This window comes from Thalia democratica, chromosome 4, assembly GCF_965202585.1.
Source record: "Thalia democratica chromosome 4, ktThaDemo2.hap1.1, whole genome shotgun sequence".
In the NCBI taxonomy this organism is placed as follows: Eukaryota; Metazoa; Chordata; class Thaliacea; order Salpida; family Salpidae; genus Thalia; species Thalia democratica.
In genome coordinates this window covers 60,212,232-60,231,606 of record NC_139168.1, presented here as the reverse complement: position 1 = coordinate 60,231,606, position 19,375 = coordinate 60,212,232, and the positions used below count along the sequence as shown (strand labels likewise).

Sequence of the window (19,375 nt, the reverse complement as noted above, 5' to 3'; positions counted from 1 at the left end):
AATTTATTTATTTATAGATCGTTTTAGTCCAAAACATTTAATAAAAAAAAAGTTTTTTAATTTGTGTAACTAACGATAGTTAAAACGGCTGGAATTATTTGTTATTATAAAGACTACTGTTGAGTTTAAGTGTTTTAAATATGTACAATAATTTTTAAGAAGTAAATTTTTTATGTAAACTTAATAAACTTAAGTTCTAAGCATTTAGCAAAGTAGCTAATTTATTGATAAACTTTTTTTTTTATGTTTTAACATTTAAGCTAAGTGCTTCTAACAATTACTTAAAACGAATCATGTACTTTATGATTATTTTAATAATTCATAGTTATAACTCAACAAAAGATTTATAAGTATAACATAGCAATAGAATAGGAAAAAATATGTTTTTCAAGCAAAACAAATGGTAATGTAGAACTTATGTAGTTTTTTAAAATGCAATGAGCTGCTTTAGTTTTAAAACTCGTGTTGTAATCTTAAAACTTGATTGCTTATACAAGTAATACATACGGGCTGAACTAAAGTAGGCATACTCGATAAACATGTAACAAATTAACACTATATATATTAAATACTTGTACTTTTTTTAAAGCACAGTATATAATTTAAAAATCAAACTGCAAACACTTTATAAACTTTATTCAAAGTTGTTTAAAAAAAAGTTGAATAAATAAACAATACTAATATATTCAGTAAAACTTTATTGGAGAAGAGCTTTTTTACAATCACCTATTTTTTCTATAGAGAGCTTCAAGCGCGACCGTTTAAAATTTGAAAGCAAATAAAAATAATGTCAACAAACATAAAAGTTTAGCCTTTTATAACAGAGAAGCATAAATCAGTTTTTAGCAAAATAATCAAATGAATTTGAGCATTTTGTTTTTTTAATTTTACTAAAACTTTAGTTTGTTTAAATTATAACTTTAATATCAAATGGTTATAACTATTTAAAACAACTAAAGTTTTAACACATTTACTATCAGCTTAAATAAAAAAGTGAAACATTTGGTTAATAAAATATTCATATAAGTAATTAAACTAGTCTATTTAACTATCTGTAGCCTAAAGTTACAGGATTTTATTTTTTAAAACACTAAAATTCAAAATCGTTATCAAGTACAGAAAAAGTTGTTTTAAACATTCAAACCTTCGAAGCTTAAGAAATTCTTTAGCTAGTTATATAAGTTAAATATTTTCTTTAGTCCATAGTAAAAAGCTTTATTAGTTTTATATTGTCTTTGTTTTCAATACTAATTATGTTTTTGAATTAGAATTATGTATAGCTTTATTTTGTTAAGTTAATAAGTGTTTTATAAGGAAGCTTTAACAAAACTTAAATGAAATTGTTTTATAACTGACTATATTAAATGACATAACGTTTAAGCTTAACTTGTAAAATTCAAACAATAATAATAAAAAATGGAGTGCATTCATTTATTACAAAGAGTAGAAATTTTTTTGAAGGACGATTTACAGAAAGAAAAACTTAGTGAACATGTTTCTCACAAACTTTTAGAACTGCAATGCATCATTCAAAGCTTTCTTGGAAAAACAGACAGCTACAAAAGTTTGTTTAGTTTTATTAGATTTATAGAAATGTATCTAAGTCCTTAAATTTTTTAATAAAATCTTGTTTTTTTTTGTTTTTAATAACCTAATCAAAAAAGTATACTATAAATACTTATAGTAAAAACAAATCTTCCTTGAAAAATAAAGTTTAAATTTATTGCTTTTATTAAAGAATGCTGAACTAATTTAAGTTTTACAGTGAATATATTTTAAATGACTTAATCTGTTAATCATTTTATAAATATGTTATTATAGTAAAAATATAAAAAATTTACTTTATGAAATAGTTTTACAAAAAAATATTTGAGTTTAAAATATAATAAAAAGAAACACAAAAATATTTTAATATTAAATTAAAACTATGTTTGATTATTATTAGTTTAAATATTAAGTTTATTATACTTAGTCAAAGTAAAAAAAAAAACTAACTTTTTAATCTAACTTTTCCTTACAAAACCTCATTTTTTAAAGTTATTTATTTACTTATGATTATAACTAAGGCGTTAGGTTTTATAAAAGGTAAATAAAGGTAAATGCTTAAAATAAAGCTTAGTTGCAGTTTAACCTTTTAGTTGGAAATTTTTTCGTTGACAAAAATAAAACAAAGTAAGAATTTTACGTTTAGACTTATTTTGTAATTTTTAGATCACGTTATATATCATAATCTTTAAGCATTTTTTTATGTAGAACCCTTTATTTTCTTATTTTATTGTTTACATTATGAATCTAACTCTGACTATTATTCTTAATTAAATATAAAAACAAATTGTGTTTAAATAATAAGTTTAAGTGTTTTCTTATTTTAAAAGCTACTTACAATTATGCAGAAACAAAACTATTTTTAACAATACAAAAATAAAGAAATAAGTTTATTTTCAGAATAAAACTGAAAGATTTTTTAAATAAGAACTTAAATGCATAAATTAGATATTTATTCGAAAAACCGTTTGAACTATACAACAAGAAAATATGTAATTTAGTATTTAACGTTTTGAAGTTTTCTAATGATCTACTTCTTACTCTACAGTTTTTTTAATATAAAATTTAACATCTTTTAACTTTAAACTTCATCAAAATCTTAATAAACTACTTATAAAAATTACAATGTAGCTTTTATGTAGAATTGTTGCCGATTTTTTATAAACTGTTTCGTAAATACATTTCAATTATAAAAAATACACTGGGTAAAAGAAAGCAGTCTCTATCAGAAAACTATTTTTTTTCCTAAAATTTTATAAGTCAAACTAATTTCATAAAAAATGTTTATACATAAAGTACGTTGGAACACCTAAACTACCTTATAAGATAAAAGTACTAATATTACTATACAATTTATTATTCTAAGTAATCTAGTGTTATGTTATTAATTAGTTTTGTTTTTAGTTTTATACTTTTAGTTGTTGTTAATAATAAAGGAAGCATTTATAATACTCTAGCTAAAGCCGTTCTAGTTTAGTTAGTTTAAGGAAATTAAAACTAGTGATGTACCGGACTCACTATCCGGGTCCGGGTCCGGCCGGATATTGCCATTTTTGTCTGATATCCGGATCCGGCCGGATTCTAATTTTTAAAAAAAGTCCGGATCCGGTTCCGGCCGGATTCTAATTTGAAAAAAAAGTCCGGATCCGGGTCCGGCCGGATCCTAACAGAAATCCGGCCGGACCCGGACCTAGTTAGTAAAAAAGAGCATACTGAAAAGTATTTTTTTAAAAACAAAGCCTGTGTAAATTAATAAGAGTCATTTTCGTCAGTTAAAATTAAACACCTACCGTGATTGGCTCATTTTGTACACGTGACTAATTTACATTTGTTTACATTTAAACTATGAAATAAACATTTCATGAAATGCAACTCTTTACATATGTTGTAAAATTGAAACCTTTGGAATGGATACTTGCATTATTTATTGTTTAAAGTTGAGCTCAGAGAATATTTAGAGTTAATACGGTTGAATGTACGAGCTAATGAGAATCATATGACGAAATGTTTCAAACTAAATACTGATGCAACAAAACATCAGAACATGACAGGCAGTTTATATGTAAGCAGTTAGTTAGTTTGGTGTGTAGCGTGAAGCAACAAAATATCTTGAACGTTTTTGTGAATGCTTATTGTAAGTAGTGTTTTGTTTTAAAAGTGAATATTTCAACAGGTGTTTAATTTTTTAAATATTTAAGACAGGTTTGTAGTTTAATATTTTATTAAAAGTTTTACAGTTTCATGTTTACTAAAAGTTTTATTTAATTTTTTTTTTTTGTTTTAAGTCTTTTGATATAGATTTAAATAGCTTCCAGTTTTTAAAGTGTTACCAAAGTAATAAATAGTTTTGTATATGCTAGTATTTTTTGTTGTGTTTTATATAAAAGATTCATCACTCAAAACTGTCGTGTCTGATTATAGAAAGTAGTCTCAGTTAGAATTCAGTATTTGTTAGATATTAATTAAATAAGGTAGGATTTAATTATGATGGGTAGTACTAATAAGTTAAGTGTACCACAATTAGTCCACAACTTTACTACCAAATTGTCAACCTTTGCTAGCTGTTCTACTGATTATTAGATTAAAGTAATTTTTTAAGTTTTTAAAATCCTCATTCTGACTCAGACTTGTTTATACTCAATCTAGCTAGTTTTATTGACTTAAACAGTGGCAACCCTGCTAGTTTGAAAATTTTTGGGAATTTTAGAAAATCTTGGACTGCCTCAGGCTAGTTTAGTTTTTTATAAAAACTCAGGCTAGTTTTCTTTTAGATTTTGAATGAGCTTGAGCTGATCCAGTTTTCAATATTTTGTAATTTTCTAGTGTACTTTGTTCAAGAACTTGATTTCAGATTTTTAATTGTAAATAACACCTAAATTTGTAAACCTTGTGGCTTGGTGTTCTACTTATTATTAGATTAAAGTTCTTTTTTTTTTCAGTTTTTCAGTTTTGAAAAACCTCATTCTGACTCAGGCTAGTTTATTCTAGTAATGTACCGGACTCACTATCCGGGTCCGGCCGGATATTGCCATTTTTGTCTGATATCCGAATCCGGCCGGATTCTAATTTGGAAAAAAAGTCCGGATCCGGTTCCGGCCGGACTCTAATTTGAAAAAAAAGTCCGGATCCGGTTCCGGCCGGATTCTAATTTGAAAAAAAAGTCCGGATCCGGTTCCGGCCGGATTCTAATTTGAAAAAAAAAGTCCGGAACCGGGTCCGGCCGGACCCGAAATTGTGGGTCCGGTACATCACTAATTAAAACTACATAAAGTAGGGTCGGCTGCAGTTGTAAGGTTTTTGAAATATTTTCATTTATAATAATATGCAAATGAGGTAAAGTGATAATACAGCTATATTAATTAAGAACATCTATACCCTTATACCTAGCTCACCTTACCAAAATATATAAAAACAAAACAAAAATAAAGTTTTAGTAACTAAAACTTAAATTAAAAATAAGTAAGGTTTTAGCCAATCAGAAGCGATCTTAGAACTGCAGCCGACGCTATAAAATATCATTATTTTCGTAGCAAAATATAAGCAGACTAAAAAATACTATTATCGCCTTTTAAAACGTAATTGATTTTAGAAAAAGAAATTGAAGACAGCAAAAAACGTTCGCAACAACCATTACCACCTGTGAGTAATTACCAATAAAAAACTTATTTTACTAACTAAAACAAAATTGTACTAAAATACATTAAAATAAAACTGAACTGCCTTTTATTATATGTAGTTTTGGTTTGAACTATATTTTACTAATTATACTCAATGTTTTAAAATAAAACACTTACAAACTATTCTTTAAAAACAGACTCAATAAACTTCCTCTCTTTATTCATTGTTTAATTATATTTTTTTTTACACTTTTGACTTTTAAACGAAGGAGAGAATTTTTTGTCTTGTATTTTTTGTACTTACAATAAAAATATGTTTATGAAAAAAGAACTAATTTGTAATATATAATGAAAAACAGTTAATCAAAGATTGTTTATAGATTCCAAATCGTAAAACAGAAAATAATATACCGATAGATGATGAAATTTATGAAGATATTTGCAGTGAGGTTAAAATTTAAGTTTTTTTTATACAACAAAAAAGTAAACTACTAAATATTTTATAAAAAAAACTATACCTATAGCATTGTTTTTTAAGTGTGTAACCATACACAGTTTATAAGCACTGACCTAAAGTGTGCCCTGTAGCGTTCATAGAAATTAGTTTATTATTCATAGAAATCCAATTTATTCACGAATAAAAAAAATAAGCAGCTTATTTTACATCTAATCTTTTCTTTTTTAGTAAATCTTATCAATAACTTTTTATATAACTTATATTAGTTTAGACAGTTACACTAAATAATTACTAGTTTTAGACTATAAACGATTAGCTAAAAATAAAGTATAGCAGTCTTACAAATTACAAAAATTTATTTAATATTTAATTGTTTTTAGTTTGAAATCTACTGTGCACAGTTTTTAAAACTTATAAAACAAATGATATAATGCAATTTTTGTCAAGTTATTTACGTACATTTAGAAAAAAAGGGTAAAAGTAGGTATGAAATTATTTTCAACAATAAAGAAATTGAAAAAAATAATATTATCAGCATCAAAAAATTATAAATAAAATAGTACTTGTAAATTAAGAAATACTTCGATTCGAACAACTTCCAGTGTTCTTGAAGTCTAGTTTTTTTGGTTTTCAATCATTTCGGTTAAAATATATGTCAACGTGTTTTTTTTTGTTAAATTGAGCTGTGTACTGAAAACTATAAAATTATTGTTTTTGAAATATATATATCAAACTATGTAATAGTAAACAACTTTTCTACCTATTAAATGAAAAATATAAGTCACGTATATAACGAAATTTATTTTCTAACTTAGTTTCTAAAGTAAAAAAGTTCACGTACTTTAAATTTTTAGTTTAAAATGCTTAAAATTTTAAAGATACCTAACTGCTCGAGGAAAAATCTTTGAAAATATTGTTCTTGATATTTACTAAATTATATTATTCTACTTTTATGTTTAACTCAACAAAAAATAAACTACATTAAAACCTGATGTAGACTAGTAGATTAAATCGTTTAAAAGGATAAAATACTCTAATGAGTTTCTTATTGAGAACTGAAAATTTTATTGTTCACTAAAAAAAGCTTTTCAAAGATATAAATAATCTCAAACAAACATTTAAATATTAGAAGTAACTAAAATGGATCAATGTTTAATAAAAGTTTCGTTTTTATGTGTTTTAAGTATTTACAAAATGTTTACTAATATCAGCATAGAATAAAATTGAAGCAAATAAGTTTTTGATATGTAATAGATAAATTTAAGACAATTTTTTTTGTCCACTAAACCTTTAGCTTTTGTTTACCGTTGAAAAAAATTAAAGGAAATACATTTAACTTTTTTTTAAAGTTATGTTCACATTACCAACACTTTAAGGTGAATAACAATTTTCTTTAAATTTAGGTTAATTCGCTTTTTTCTTATAACTGTATAAAATTGTTATTGCCTGATTTTTAATGTCTCAAATACATACTTTAGTAATTAATATTGAAAAGAATACTACTGTTAAAGTTTAATTTAAAAAAATTTCTAGTCAATTTACGTCGAAGCTAATCCGGTTGAAAGATTTGTATCAAAACAAGAACAAAAACCAAAAAGTAAGTAAACATAGCTATTTTATTAACTTTTAGGATAAGCACTTTTACAACTTTCGTTTGGTGTCTTAAAACTTTTCTTTTAATCTACTGATTTAGTAAATGTCCCAAAACAAATGATTTTTTTTACTTTTTTTTCAAGTTTGACATATCAAATTTTATTTACACTTTTGAAATTTTTAGATTAAATTCATATTTATTTTATGTTGTTTTCTAAGAACAGGTAAACGATTGAAGGATTTTACGTGTTTGTAAAATTTCTGCGAACTTAAAAATAAAGTTTTTCTTTAAGTTGATTAAATGACTATTTAGTTTTTAAAACTGCTTAAGGTTTAATTAAGCGTTAACTTTTTGCGCAATACTTTTTTTTCTCTTACAACTACTTTTTTAAATAGTAAGTATTTTAGTTCAATAAATACCTAAAATATATTTAAAATCTTCTTTTAATAATCATTGCTTAAAATCTATTTTTACTAAGTAATTTTTTTTAGTGAAGCTTCTTAAAAAAACGTTGTCTGAACGATTTATATTTGCTGATAGAGGAAGAAGAAAGTCAAACTTTTCTTTAGTAAACGAAAGTTTATACAAAATACCTCCTGATTTTACTAGTAAGTTTTTGACTTAGTTAAAGAGATGTTTGTTAGATAAACAAGGTTAAACTCCTAATTGCACCAAAAAATATTTACTTCTTATAGTTTTATACCAATTTCAGTTGGTTTTATTGACTTTTATTAACAAATTTATTAACTTAGTCATAACATAAAAAATCTTACTCTTATAAGCTTAAGCTGTTATAAATACTTTTATCAACATTTTCTTATTCATTAAAACTTCTTGATCATAACAGAATTTAAATTGACTATTCTTTTTTGAAATAACTTCAAGAATTGTGTAAACAAAGCGCATACTAGTAATTAATGTTTACTAAATCATGAGTTTAAAGTTAGGATAAATTTTTAAATTAGATTAGTAAGATAATAGCTTGGTTACTATAAGAGTTAGATATTTATAAATTTTATTTTCGAAAAATATATTTTTTGAATAAAAGTTTACAACTATAACTTTTTATTAACTTTATAGTTTAGTTAAAATGAACTTTTTCAGAGTAGATTATTAAGTAAATATTTGTAAATTATAAAGTAAGGTCAAGTAAACAAGCTAAACCATTTTACTACTTTCAAATTCTTCTGTACTATTTTAAGTATGATTTAATTTGCTTGTTCTCAAAAATAAAAAATATACTACAATCTTTTTTGTTTTTCAAAAAGTATTTGAAATATACAAGGAAATGAAACGAAACATTGTGTATAAAGACTTTTACTACAACTTTTTAAGTTTTTTTATTTTTATATCTACAAAAAGTATGAGTTTGCTTTAAAACAGTCTTTTTAATCTATTTAATCAAACACTGTACTCATCTGTATTTTTCCAATAAATATTTTTTTCTGCTACATCTAAACTGTTTTAAATTTTCTCCGCACTTTTTATATTTTAGAATAAAAAAAGTTATAGTGTATAAATGAATTATATAATAATAATTTATTGTCTTCATTAAGATATAAAATAAGTTTTAAGAAGTTTTTAAATATAGTCACTAAAAGAGATAACTTTTAACAAAGTTGGTTAATTTTTTTTCTAGTCAGTAATTAATTCTTTTAATCGTATTAACTGCTAAATATAAATATTATAAGCTAAAAACCATAATAGTTAAAAATTACATTAAGTTGCAAAAAAACTAAAGCTTAAACCTCACTTATCTTGATTTCTTTAAAGCTAAAAACTAACCTTTGTTTTTATTTTTAAAGAGTTTTATTTAAGTTGAATATAACTTAAAATAAAATTTCACAACGTTTTCTTGTTTAATAAGAACTAGAAAAAAATGATTTAAAAACAAATGAACTTTAACTTAAAAAAGAGATATCAAGTACAACTACACGGAAGAACATTTTTTGAAAGACTAAAACTTTTAATTTTTATCTTATAATACCAATATTAATTCATTATCATCGAACTTTGTTTGATTTAGTAATTGAGTATTTTCTGATGAAACTTAAAACTGCTTACTTACTTATAATCTAGTTTAAAAATTAATTGCTAAAAGAAGTTGTTGACAAGGGTTAGCTGAGATATAGCCTACTTGTTTACTGAAATTATTATTTTTTGATTGATTAAGTCTAAGTTTTTGTTTAATATCTGTAGTTCTAAAAAGTTGTTTGAAAGTTTTAATTACTTAAACATTGAAAGTAAGTTTTTACAACAGCACACTTAAGAGTTTGGTCAAATGACAAGTGGAGCAAAAAAGTATGCTCAATAAGGGGGAATCACCTACTCGTACAAAGTAAAAACAAGAAGAATGACACAGTCGTCAACTTGGACGGTTGTGAGTTATCACCAGACGTAGATTCTCATGGAAACAAGAATCAGTATGTGTTCTTGCTCACCAGGGAGAATGTAGAAATGATAAAACTAAAGGTCCATTAATAGAGCTATAAATAGCTTATCTAGTATTAACAGCTAAGAAATAAAAATAAAAATGTTTATATACGTAACTGACAATGTTTTTTATTAATTAGAAAATGTTTCAATGGTAAAAAATATAATTATGAGCTACAAAATCAAATAGAAAACTATTAATCAGCTTATTTGAAATCATATTGAAAATAACTTATAAGATATGTTTATAAAATAATAGTAAAACAAAACAAAGCAGTTTACTAAAAACTCAGGTATTTAACAGTATTAGTAAATGTTGTTTAATTACGTTCTATGACTTTTTAAACTTCCCAATATATATTTTACTGTTACGAATATGAAATAAATTAATAATTTATATTACCTTTTGGTCAAATTTAAATACTAAATATAAAAATAACTTTATAGCACAAAATATTTTAAGACTTGATTTAGTACAGTGTTTTTTGCAGTGGTGTACGACTTAATAAACAAAAGGTTTTTTCGTACACCAGATCCCTAGACCAAACTTTTTAAGTGCTTTTATTTTATCGTTCAGTAAACAACATAGTACTTTAATTATTTAAAAGTGTATATACAAATTTACAATAACAAGAGTTTTCTACTTTTTAACAATTTTTTTTTTGAATTTTTTTAATATTTTTTATAAAAATAAAAAAATCGTAAGTAGTAAATGTAAAACTTCTAAATACTTAATAAAAATTTTAAAATACGTCCTTTAACCCAGTTGAAGTAAAAGGAAAAATATTTAACTTCTAATCTTCTATTTTAAACTTATCAAATAGGCACCATCAGGTGAAGAGTTAGGAAAATGGGTTATGGCTATCACTAAGGCACAAACAAAAAGCCTTACAAAACCAAAAGATGAAAACTGTGATCTTACTGATGAAAATGAGCTTTATGTTGGTATGTGTCAAGAAAGCTCTACTAATGAAGTAAATATACCAATAAAAATTTAACTTAATATTCTTATTTTTTAATGATAGACTAAATTTTTTTTATTTATTTTTTATTTATAAATATTTTATTAATAAACAAACATAACATTGTTGTAAATATGTTTAAAGTTAAATCTAGGAAAAATCAAGTATGACAATTTAAAAATCTTTGACATGATTTAGTTTTGACTTGATTTGGTTTTTAGATGTACCAACAAATGAATAAAAATACTATTTTTATATTATATCAAGTCCTTTACATTATTTTTGTTTTCTAAGAAATAGAGTTTCCTGGTTTAGCTTAGATATAACTGGTACAAATAAAATTAAAAAAATAGATAGAAGTATATGTTTACAACACATGTTAGTTTAACTAGATATATATTTATTTTTAAGCCCGAATTGAAGCTTGTATTTTAATTTAAGTTAGTTGTGTTCATAAAAACCTTTAGTTTTAATTATTATCTATCCAAAATATAGAGATTAAAAAAGTTCAAACTTCTCTAGCAAATTTACGAATTATTTTGCTAAACTAAGTAAAAGCTTGATTTTATTATCATTTTCTTTAAATCTTTAACAGCACGACCTATTGACTACTTTTTTTATATAAAAACACTTAAAAAAATATATTTAAAACGTACGACCTTTTAAAGCTTCTCTTATATTGAATTCTTTTGTAACGATGATGTTTGTAATAACAATGTTTGAATGTAATGAACAACAAACAGCAGGCATCTGAAGACGAAAATATTTACGTCGCTTTCGATCCAGTACTTGAGAGAAGTAGGCCAAGCACGAGCACGAAGAGTGAACCGAGAAGTTTCGCCGAAGTTGACAGCGAACCGAGCATCAACAAATCTCGCTCGTTCACTTTGTCTGACACTAGAAAAATGTCTTCTAAAAGTTCAAAAAGTTTTGAGGTTAGTGAGACCGAAGCAGAAGAAATCAAGGAAAAGATCGAAGAGGTCGACAAGTTCATTCATATGTCAAGGTGAAGAATTATATACTTAAAATATATTTATAAACTCAGTACATGAAATTCGTAAATAAATAAGTATTTTTTTGCTTTTGAGAATGTTCATTAGCTTTTAAATTACCCAACCATGTGCATTGTACATGTGGACTGGTAAAAATTATAAATTTTAATCGTTGTAAAGAATATATAAAGTTAGTCAATTGAAACATTTCAGTTTTGCCTAATTATAAATTGACCTCTAAATTAATTAGTACTACACATAAAAGTATTTTGATGTATTTTAGTTTAAATGTATGTTACACAGTTACGTTAACTTAATTTGCTTGCTAGAATGACTTTACTTAACTATACTTCAAAATATGTTTCGTTTCATTTAACTACAGACTAAAGATGCTTTCATGCTGTTTAACAGAGTATGTGCTTGTAATTTTTTTTTCTGTCTAACTTCACCTTTAACAATTAATTTTAGAATAAAAGAGGCACAGCTACTAAGATACTTTGACGCATCTGTCGAGCAGAAAAACTCCATGACAACAAGTGAAGTTGACAACATCATATCTTTGACCCGGCAAAATATTAGCAATCTTGAATCACAAAAAGACTTTCTTCGTAGAAAGCTTACCGGAGAAGTTGCGATTGGCGAGTCTTTCCGGAGAAATCCCATGCCAATTGACCCAAAAGTTCTAGAAAAGCGAAGAGATTTGTTTGACCGCCACAAAATTAAAAACAAGGTTTTTTTTTCATTATTGTAGTAATTAAAAATGCATTTATATCGTCAGACTTTTGAAAACATAGTGAAAAAATATATGATATTCCACAATTTTCTTTAATGATTTTTGACATCAAAATGTGTAATTTATTAAGGTGTTTATAATAAATACTACCTTTACCATCTTTTGTATATAATTTATATACTTTAAAATTCATGTCTACTTAAAATAAAAATAATAAAATTAACTTTTAATGTTTTATATCACATTTAGTTTATGTTAAACTGCCTTTGCTTTAAATATGAAACATTTTTTTGATAAAATTAAACTTTTTTTCAATTAATTACTGGTTTAAAAGTTAACTTGTTTAAAAAAGAAAAAGAACTTTATCGAAAAAAAACTAAAATTAGAGAAGTTATTCCTAAACTTAAGAAAATGTTTAAAAAACTTTGTCAACACTTTATACTCAACTTGTATTTATTTTAATGAATAGTACTGTTATTATACCTCGTTTATTATACAATTAGTTTTTTATAAAAATATCAAACTTTAATAATTTAACATAAAATAGACACAGAGTTTATTTAAACTAATGATAATTTAAATTAGTCAAGGAAACATTATTATTTTGTTACTGTTCATATAAATTTATGATACTATTTTATAAAACTTCGGTGCACAATCAAATATCTTTTATTCAGACTTTTGAAACAATAATGTTTTAACCTAATAATATATAAAAGTTTTCTGATTTATTCTAAATGTTATCTACTTATTTAGACGCGAAATTTTATAAGCTTCCAAGTAACAACAGTTTTAAAATCAAACTTGCTATTTTTTTATGACTTTCGATCTTTATTTATTGCTTATAGCTTTTTAGCTCGTTTTTTTTTTACTTTAATACTATCTGCAAACATTTCAATGGTCTAAGTATTAGTTAGAATATTTATAAAACTACACTAGATAAAGAGAAAGCTTAGATAAAAACTATCTAAATGGCAAAAATATTTCATAAGTAGTCAATAGTATACAGGGTATTTTTAGTTGTAAGTATACAAACGATACACATAAAAAAATAATTCATCAAAATAGAACTTTTTAGGACGTTAAAATATTTTCAGAACTATAGAAAAAATGACCGATTGCACTCAAGTGCAAGAAAAATAGTGGGAGTTGGAAATGTACAAAGCTTGAAAAGCGTAAGTTATTTTCTTTGTGTTTAAACTAACATAAAAAAACAAAAAAATAAAGTTTTAAAATATTTTGTGTCGAAAATATTCTTATAAAAAATAACTGACTGACAATGTCAGTTTCTATTTTCATTAAAAAAATACACAAACAAATATACACATTTATTTAAAATAAGAAAAACCTTAATTTTGTTTGCACAAACAGAAATTTGAGCAGCTTGAATGAAAGTCTAGTTTTAGGAGTGAAACAAAATTTCCTAGACAAACAAAGAAGATCATATTAGTCGTAAAAATTCTGATTTAGCATAAAGAAGCAATTTTTAAATAAAGATATTAATATAATGTTATTTCATTTTAAAAAGTTTTAAATGAATTATCCTTATCAGTCAAAGCTAATCTAAATTTTATAAAATATTTACTTTAATTTTTCTATAAATTTAGATTTCGTATTAAAACCTGAATTTAAATTTTAACTCAAATACTTTTTTAAATATTTTAATCACAATAAGAAAAAAGAAAAAAAGACTAACATAACATATATGTATTTGTTCTTTTTTTAACTTGTCATTAAGGGATTACCTAGAATTGACTAGTTAAAGTTTAATATTGTATAACTTTCCAAGTTTGTATCTTAGTAAAACAAGAAAAAAAAAACTAATTAAAAAAATTGTTTTTCAATTCTATTAACCTTTTGGTTTAAGTTTTAGGTAGCTAATATTTTTTACTCTCTTACTGTACAATTATGAAAATAATAATGTAGATATGTTGTAAAAAAAACAAATGAAATCAAACAAAAACAAAAAGTTTTATTTTACTTATTTCGTGTTTATTCAGTACCTTTTAGTTAACTAGTTTGTCGATAGATAAATATTTTTTATGGTTTAGTATATAACTGTCTTATTTAAGTGTATTTTTAACTTTTTAAATTTGCTCAGTTTAAGTTTGATCTTGTTTTTAGTCATAATTTTTTTAAATATTTATAAAAGTATGTAAGAAAAGTAGTTAATTATTTTGTAAATTAAGATTTATTATTTGAAAAATTGAAACGAGACGTTATAACTTTTTTAATTTTAAACTTTTTCATGAAAAGTTAAGCTATTAGTTATTAAATTTTTTATATTTTATTTTAGTTTTACTTTTTGAAATAATAAGAATAAGATCTTTAGTTTTTAGCACATTTAAGTCTTAAAAACTTAACAATGAATGTTTAAAAATTTTCAAGCAAACGTATACTTGTTTTATATTAAGACAAAAAAGTACTCTGAAACAACTTTTAGTAATTTTAACTAAATTTTTTTAGTCTGCATTGATAACTTAAAGTTTTATCATAAAATAAAATAAAAAGATAAAAATCACAATCATAAATAAAATGGCAAAGTTTTTTTTTATAAAATGAATTTAATACTTCTTTTTACTCTGATAAAAAGTTTGTAATCAGTTTTAGTGTTTTTATTCATAGTTTAGTGCCGTTATAAGTGTAACTATACACTGTTTTTTTGTTAAATATCAATACAGTTTTGTAAATAGCATTTATAAATGTGAATATATTTAATTTAATTATTTGTTGATCATTTTTAGTTTAACTGTGTAATTTTATTTTGGTTGCTTACTACTGAATTTTTAATAGAAAGACTAATAAGTATTTAATCAATATTTTTTACGTTAGTTTAGATAGATATCTACTAATATTTTTACCTAAGAGTAACAAAAAATATGAGTGGTAAAATAAAATTTAATTTCTAAATAGTAGCTTTATCAAATTCAAGTAAGCAAACTTTTAAAATGATAAAAATCTGCTTTAAAAATGTTTGAAAATATAACTAAACATTAAAATATATTTTTAAGTTTAAATAAGTAATGATTATACTTAACTGACCAAAACACAAATATAATCTTTAATACAATCGAAAAGTTACTATTTTAGGTTGGTAGTAAACGTTTATAGTTTTTTAATTTTTATTTTAGGCTAGATTGAATATAGTTTTCAAGTCCTGGACAAGACGTTAAAAGGTATCCGTGGTGTGCGACTTGATAACCGAAAGGTTCTTTGTGCACCAGGTCCTAGGACCAAATATTTTGAGAGTCTTTTTTTTTGTCGTTCAATAATTAATTTTACCTATAAGTTATTTTTTTTACCTAAGTTAAAATTATAAAACATTTATATTAGCTGTTTAAAAGCTGATCTAGTACAACTTACAAATAAAATATAAGACATAATTATACTGATTTTTTACTTTTATACATTTATGGATTCTTAATATAGTTAGTACTATAAAAAAATTTTTACATGATCTACTTGAGAACTAACAATTTATACTTCAGAACAAAAACATTACATAAATAGTTACCATTTTCGGTATATACTTTATTTTACACGCGAGTTTTTAAACCATTTTTTGGTATTTTGCATATCCTTAATTTTTTTTTACTTTCTTTTTTTTACGATACCTTCTATTTATTGTTCGAAAACCTTTTTCAGACACATTTTAACAACTGATGATCTCTTATAGTCTAATATGAGAGTAAGACATTGTATTGTTTGAAATAATCTATGAAAATAAAATCTACTATCGTTTATTGTAAATATTCACAATTCTATCTTACACACGTATTTTTCATAATACATCTTCAATTGTTGTACTTCCAGATTTTTTCTAAATGCGTAAAATTGCTATAAAATTAAGTGTTATTCTAGTTTATTGAACAAAAAAAAGGCGCTTAAAACATTTGATCCTCGGACCTGGTGCACTAAGAACCTTTCGGTTATCGTGTGGCACACTACATATATCTTTTAACGTCTTGTCCAGGACAAGAATAGTAAATGTTTATTTGACAACATATCGACCAGTGCAAACAAAAGATTTATGAAAATCATAAATTAAAAAGTAGTTTTCAAATGATAAAACAACATCTAAGTAGGGTTGTATAATCAAAGCCTAATCAAAAATGGTATAAAGACGGTAACTATAAAATAACAAGGTGGTAGTATAGCATTTGTTTACTTTTGACTTTTAAGAGAGAAAAGTATATAAAAAAAAAACTTGTCTGATAATATACAAATCAGATAAACAATAAAATAAACACTTTGAATAAATAAAAAATAAACGTAGAACGAAAAATTTAACTTATAACGAAATAAAAAATCCTAATAGCCAACATAAAAATATCTGAAACATGGGTTTCAACTTCTTTAAAAAAAGTAGAAATGAAATAAGCTGAAATATTTTTACTTAAAGTCTTATCAGTATATTTTGTAAATAGTTTAAACATTCAATCTTTTTTTTAAATAACGTGATTGAAACAGCTAAAAAAATTTATACTTAAAAAAAAACGAAAAAAAAGTTATTACTTTTTAAAGATGTGAACTCAACCATAAAATTAGTTTATCTTCTATATTTTTTAAAACTTTAACAAGTATATGTTTATAAATAAGTAGTGTAACACTTACACACTATACGCTTAATAGGAAATAAAAAAAGATTAATGAATATTTGTTGCGACAAAAATTTTCCTATTCTTTCATATTTTAAATAGTTTGCTTTGCCAAAAAATTTAACTATAAAAAAACAAACAAAATCTGCAACAAAAAACTTAGGTATCCTTACAAAAAAGTTGGTTAAACTATTTAAAAGTATACTTAAACATAAATCTCAGCGTGTAATTTATATATTTAACTCTTTAAAAATACATCTAGAACTAAGTTTTAGCAGGGCAAGCTAGAAAATGTTAAAGATATATTATTCTTAACCGCTTTGTTAGTTTATTGTATTCAACTTATTTAAGCTAATTCGATAACCCACTCGATAACCGAAAGGTTTTTTGCTTACCATGTTTAAGATCAATTATTTTAATCATTTATTTCGTCATTCAATATACAGTATTGTTTTTTTTTTCTTATCATACTGATATTTTCAAATTTATTGCTTCAAACAATAACAGTTGTTAATTTTTTCAAATAAATTAAGTTGTACAACCAGCGCAAAAATTCTTTTATGAAATATTAAAACTAATGATCTTTTTACTTTACTTATTTATTTTTTTAACGTAACTAGCTTTTAATAGATGAATAAAATATTAGTTGGGTTTAAATCTAAGTTGTTTTCGGCTTTTATGTCCTTAGATATGAAAATGTTAATGTGTTTTTTTAGTACCAAGTATTAAAGTTTTAAATCTTAGCAACTACTTTTTGGTTGATTTGAAATAATTTTAGAAAATAAAGATAGACCTTAAGCTAGCTTCAAATGAACTAGAAATTTAGATTATTTTTTTGAGTTTTTTTAAATTTAGTTACTAACAAGTACCAAGCTGTAAGTACTTAAATGTTTAAATTGGTTTTGCTGACAATAAGTTTATAAAACTTCTGTGTAAAAAATAATTAGTTGTGAATTATTTCAGACTTTAGCATAAAGGATTCTCCTGAAATGTATGATAAGCTTTTGTTTTTAAGTTTGATGACCTAAAGGTTTAGATTACAATTACACGAGGTCTATTTAACATACTTATGTAAACGTTGTTTGTTTTGTTTCTTTTTTTTCTGTTTAAAATAATATACTTAATGTTAATTTCTTAAGATCAGAAAAATATTTTATTTAAGTAAGTTAATTCTAATGAATATTAAAATCACAAAATTATATTTTAGTACAAATTGAAGCGATAGTTTACAGTTTTTGATTAAAGATTAAATACTTCTAAATTGTGCAGATTTTTTTTCTCCAGAGGAGAAATTACTAAAATTTTATAAAACAGACATGATAAATAAATTCTTAACTTCTATTCCAAGTGAATACAAACTTTGTTTTTTAAACACTGTAGTCTTATAGTATTTTTAAACCTGCGTCGTTTGTGCTCTTAAAAAAAGTTTAAGAAGTATATATTATTTTAATGCAATCTTTTTCAGTTATTCACATGGAGAATACAAGCAGTTTAAGAATAACGTGTAAATTAAAATTTTTGTTGAAGTATTATTTTACTATTTAGTTTTTAGAACATAATACAGAATATCGTATTTAGATGTGGTAGCTTTTTATAAAATTTAGTTTATAATAACACATTATATTTTGCTAAACATGTTTAAATTATATACTCTTTTAAACTATACCACAAGTGAAACTTGTCCTTAAACTTTAGCTGAAGTAATGTTTGAGTATTTTATAACCCAAAATATTTTTTCTGATAAGTTAAACTACTCACACACAAACACAAAATCTGTCATACACAAAAAATGACAATGCTTAGCGATTTTTAGTTTTTAATAGTTATATTTTACACTTTAGTTTGTATATCTACTATAACTTTTGAATCTATAACAAATATTCAATGTCGATTTGTTTTAAGTTTTAATATTTTTGTATAGATATAACTTGTTTTAAAAATCAATTTACTATAATGAAATTGATTGAATGTTGTAACCAAAACAATACTATTTAACCAGACCCTTCAAAGAAAAAGTGATCTTTTCGATTATCTTTGGCCCAATAATAACTTTTATAGTATTTGTTTTTACTTTTTTGTAGGCTAAAACTCAAATCGGTTGTAATGTAAAAAAATAAATAATAATACCCAAATTGTATATAGGTAAGAAATAGTATTTAGTTATCTGTTTTTAAAGCTTCGTATAAAAAAGCACTTTTTAGAACCATAAATGAATTAATTCAATAGGTAATAAGAAAACATAAAACGTTTTTGGTATTTAAAACATTCACTTAATGTAAACTAGTTTACCATAGACATTAAGATATAGCTTTTACTCAAAAATAGATTTAATTACGGTAACGTGCTCAGACATGATAATTTTTAATTCTAAAAGTGATTAACTTGAACATTATACATGTTGATTTAATCTTTTATCTTTTATTTCATTTTCTTTTATTAAACTT

General features: G+C 23.8%; 1 long non-coding RNA gene across 1 annotated transcript; it reads left to right on the top strand.

Annotated features, from left to right (window-relative positions):
* The first annotated feature begins 12,247 nt into the window (after positions 1 to 12,247).
* Positions 12,248 to 13,773, top strand: LOC145835270 (uncharacterized). Its single transcript, XR_014369847.1, has 3 exons — positions 12,248 to 12,330; positions 13,431 to 13,508; positions 13,705 to 13,773. It is a non-coding gene; the product is annotated as an uncharacterized LOC145835270 (long non-coding RNA).
* The last annotated feature ends 5,602 nt before the right edge of the window (positions 13,774 to 19,375 follow it).